The sequence below is a fragment of the Microcebus murinus genome, chromosome X (assembly GCF_040939455.1).
Source record: "Microcebus murinus isolate Inina chromosome X, M.murinus_Inina_mat1.0, whole genome shotgun sequence".
NCBI classification, from domain to species: Eukaryota; Metazoa; Chordata; class Mammalia; order Primates; family Cheirogaleidae; genus Microcebus; species Microcebus murinus.
The window spans coordinates 59,172,737-59,177,666 of NC_134136.1; the positions used below are offsets into that span (position 1 = coordinate 59,172,737).

Here is a 4,930-nt window from a genome sequence, read left to right on the forward strand (position 1 = left end):
ATCGTTTTGTGGTTCATAAGCATAATTACTGGGTGTTCACCAGGATGTCTGAGATGTGCCTCCCTCAAACAAACCCTGTTACAAGTCGTCACATTACCCATCTGACATGGGGAGCAGGGGAAGATTGGTTGACCAAAGTTTGGTCTCTAAATCCTCTGCATACACATTAGTTGGATGAGCTGATTTTTTGCTACTGAGGTGAAATTCACATAACATAAAATTAAGTATTTTAAAGAAAACAATTCAGTGACATTTAGTACATTTACAATGTTGTACAACCACCACCTCTATTTGGTCCTGAAACATCTTCACCCCAAAAGAAATTCCAGTATCCATTAAGTAGTTGATACCCATTTCCCTTACTCCAGCCTCTGAAAACCACCAATCTGCTTTCTGTCTCAATAGATTTGCTTATTCTGGACATTTCCTATAAATGCAATTATATAATATTTGACCTTTTGTGGTTGACCTCTTTCACTTACTATACTGTTTTTGAGGTTTATACAGTTGTGGCATGTATCAGTATTTCATTTCTTTTCCTGGCTAAACAATACTCCATTGTATGTATATACCAGAATATTTTTTAATAAGTAGAAGGAGTATACTCTAAAATAACAATATAAAATATTGTAAATACCTAAATCTGTAAATCAGTTGTCTATTATCATTATAAAGTATTATGTACTATACATAATTATACATGCTATACTTTTATACAACTAGCAGTGCAGTAGGTTTGATTACACCAGCATCACCATAAATATGTGAGTAATACATTGTGATATGATTTTAAGAAGGCTGCAATGTCACTAGGAGATGGGAATTTTTCTGCTCCATTACAATTTTAGGGGACCTCTGTGGTGTATGTGGTCCATCATTCACTGAAATGTAGTTACGTGGTGTATGACTGTGTGTATTTCCAAGGAACTCACCTCACAGTAGAGAAAGTGTGCAGCAACAGAATGCTATCCATGCAAATAACTGGTCTTATGACACAACCCAGAAGCTGCTAGTCTACTGGAAAGGTGAAATATTACATCTACTAATTAACTCACAGCATTTTTGCCTCTCATTCCAGCAACTTTGAGCTCTGTTGGTTTGAAGATCACCTGTTTCCACAAAGAAACATAAAATAGTTACACTGAGCTGGAAGTTAAGACTACCACCTGAACATACTGGGCTTCTAATGCCACTGAACCAACAGGCAAAAAGGAGGCTAGTTACTGTCTCGTGTGATGCATGCAGATTACCAAGACGAAATGTGGTTGCTGCTACACAATGTAGTCAAGAAAGACTATATCTGGAGTCCAGGAGATTCTCTGGGGTGCTTCTTGGTACCTCCATGTCCGATAATAAAAGTAAATGGAAAACTATAGCAACCCCCTAAAACCAGGATGATTGAGCAATCATACCTTTCAGGAATAAAAGTTTGGAGCACTCTGCCATATAAAAAACTAAGAACATCTGAAGTTCAGATGAAGACGAAAGAAATAGGAATTTTTTCAACTACCAGTTGAAGAAAATAGTCATAGATATCGACTACTACTTTGTGAGCAATTAGAGAAACAAAAACTGTAGTAGCTTTTCATATTTTCTCTTTGCTTGATATATGCATGTGCTAATTTGCATATACAATTTTTTCTTCTCTTTCTTCCCATTTTTATTTTATATGCATATCATTGAAGGCTGACTTTACAATTCAGTGTTTAAATAACAGAATATTCAGTGATACTATGATTGAGTTTGAAGAGTAATTCATACAGCCATCTATGGATATAATGACTTTTTGGACTACGCATTCTCTCATTTGGGGAAAGGATGAGAACTTCTTCACTTAAAAGGATGCTAGTTCTATTTTCTTATGTAGAAATCTAGATCATTTAGATGTTTCGAGTCAATTCAAATGTGTGTAGAGGGTACATATGGAAACTGAATAGCCAAAGGGTGGACTGTAGCAGCTATCAATTCATTGCTTCTCATCTCTGAATTTACCCTACAGTGACTGCTATGCAGAAATGCACTGGACAGTTGAGTACTCCTCCTTTATAGTGAACAGTATGTTAAGATTTGAGAGTAGAAGAGAGAGAGTAGAAGGATGGAGGAATTGCAGGAGGAAGGAGGCTTCTCTTACTGGTGTATTGTGGGTTTTGTTTTGTTTTTGTCACTCAGTGATGCAGGTGTGTGGGGACATCCAGGAGCATGTGGTCCTTCAGTCAATGTGCAGTTGTGACTCATCTCTAGAGCCTACCTTTGTGTGGTCTTCAGAATATGGACACCACTTGCTCCAGGTCTTACATCTACAGCCACACCCTAACTCCCTTTGCATGTTTGCCTGCCAGCAGTGACAAAGCTGTGTCCCAGAGAGTTGTTCTCTGCAGCCCTTCCCATATATGAACACTTCATGCTCCAGGCCTCACAGCTGCAGCAGTGTCCCAACTCATGCTATTCACCTGTCCAGCAGTTCTGCCTCACCAGCACCCTGGAACATTGTTTCCTATTTGTTCAGTGACTACAGATCTTCACTGCCCAGAAACACAGTTCTCCATCATTTGGTGGTGTGCATCTACACCTTTTCTAAGGTCTGAACCTCAGCTTTGGTAAGGAATCACCCTTCCAATTTTGTCTTTCTTTGAGTACTCTCCCCAACACTAGGGTAGGGCTGGGCATGGTGGCTCAGGCCTGTAATCCTAGCACTCTGGGAGGCTGAGGTGGGAGGATTGCTTGAGGTCAGGAGTTCAAGACCAGCAACAGGGAGACCCTATTTCTACTAAAAATAGAAAGAAATTTGCCAGACAACTAATAATATATAAAAAATATTAGCTGGGCATGGTGGCGCATGCCTGTAGTCCCAGCTACTTGGGAAGCTGAAGCAGGAGGATCGATCGCTTAAGCCCAGGAGTTTGAGGTTGCTGTGAGCTAGGCTGATGCCACAGCACTCACTCTAGCCTGGGCAACAGAGTGAGATTCTGTCTAAAAAAAAAACAAACACTAGGGTATACTTTCTATTTTTCCTTCCACATTTATATTAATCTCCTATCTTAGTTTAATAATTCTTGATATTGAATGTCTCATGTTTAAATTATTGTATGAATTCAGTCTCTTGATTGGACCAGTACGAGAAGACTCTAGCCAACTTGACTAAGGGAATAAAAAAGAAAATATACAAATAATCAATATCAGGAATAAAAGGGACATCACAACTATATAAAATGTATCATATATGTAACTCATATATATACCATATAATTTATATTCTAGCAACTAGCTGCTCCTTTTTAGGGTTTCTTACTAGTTCTTCTATTTCTCTCTTACTTCTAAACAACGGGGTGCCAAGGGTTTCAGCCTTGAGACTCTTTTCTATCTATCCTTACCCATGTAGTGATTTCATCTGCTGTCATGGCTTAAATATTCTCTGCCTATGTGTCTACACATACAAATATATATATGCATGTATGTATATGTATGTGAACATATATGTATATAAACATTTAGTGACATAGCACAATACCTAACATATAGTGATTGATATTGACAAATAGCATTTGTTTTTATGTAAATGATAGTTATTATCACAGGTAAAGTACTTGGCTCAAAGTTCCTTCCCTCCTTTCTCTTTCTTAGTTTGGCTCCCTTACACATATATTTTCCTTCCCCGCTTGTGTTCCTGAATTGCCCTCATTTCTCTCCGGAGCATCCTCTATTCCCTTTTACTCTCAATCCTTAGGAACTTGGCCTTCCTATTAAAGACCGAGGATCAGGCATTCATCTCTTTGTAGCTGCCTTCCAGGCTGATTATCTGACACTGAACACAAATCATGCTCTTTGATCAGCCCTTTGCTGCCCTCAGCTGGCCTAATCCAGTGTCTGTCACAGTTGACTAGATAACCACTGGCTAGCAGAGGCTCAGCTCTGCCCTAGTTCTGAGTCACAGGAATAATTACCTAGGGAATTCAGGCTAATGAATCCCTTCATCTGGAAGACAGGGATGATTGGCCAACTCAATATGATACCACCAAAAGGAAAAATTCAGCTACTTTGAAACAGTTTGTTTTAAAATTATTCAGGACTATTTATGGCTACATCAGCATTACATGGGGAGAAAACAAAGTCATATGAGAGCCCCAGTTCTCACATGGTTGCCTTTCTGAGTTCAGTTCAGTTCTGGATCTCTAAGTGATGGGTCCTACCTAAAATGTAACTGTTTCTGAACATAAAACCTCTCTTCCTATCATGGAATCACATGCTACTATAAAGAAGGGGACGGGCAGTGAGAGCACTTTCCCTATTACTTAGCTGTGTGTCACATACCATGCCAACTTGGACTTGGCAAGGGAAGTTCATTCTCTTGGAAGCAGAAAGCCTGAACCATCTCCCTTAAGAACTATCAAAAGAATCACATAAATTGATACTGTACATTCATGAGCAATTTCTTGGCCAACCGTGATATCTAATCTTTTGACCTAGAAATCACTTAACATCATAAGATTTCAATGAATTAGTGATTACAAAGTTTCTGAGGGAAATAGTAGCTCACTACAGCATTAAAATGCAGGCTCTGACCTTTTCTGAGTAACGACTAAGCCTGCCTTTACATAATAACATGTGATATCTGGAGAGTAAAGCATATGTCTCTTTAATTAATTGACTAGAAACAGATTTATAAAACAGAAATGGAAACACCAGCTGGTAATCTTCCTTCCTGCTGCCATAATAATTCTTTTATTTACTTCAACTCTTGACATGGGGAGGAAATCTTTATTTGTTGCCTCCTCAAAGTTTGCATCTCTGAACATTCTCACCCATGGTGCTCTGAAAGAATTAGCTGTGTACTAAAGAGCATGTGCCAGAATGTCAAGAGACTTCAGCTGTGCACCCATGGATGCCTGAGTTCCAGCTGTGCATCTAACAGTCCTGTGACTTTGACCTCAGT

At 38.9% G+C, this 4,930-nt stretch overlaps 1 non-coding gene across 1 annotated transcript; it reads left to right on the plus strand.

Annotated features, from left to right (window-relative positions):
• On the plus strand, positions 1-107 carry LOC142866150 (small nucleolar RNA U13). Its single transcript, XR_012916209.1, has one exon. It is a non-coding gene; the product is annotated as a small nucleolar RNA U13 (small nucleolar RNA).
• The last annotated feature ends 4,823 nt before the right edge of the window (positions 108-4,930 follow it).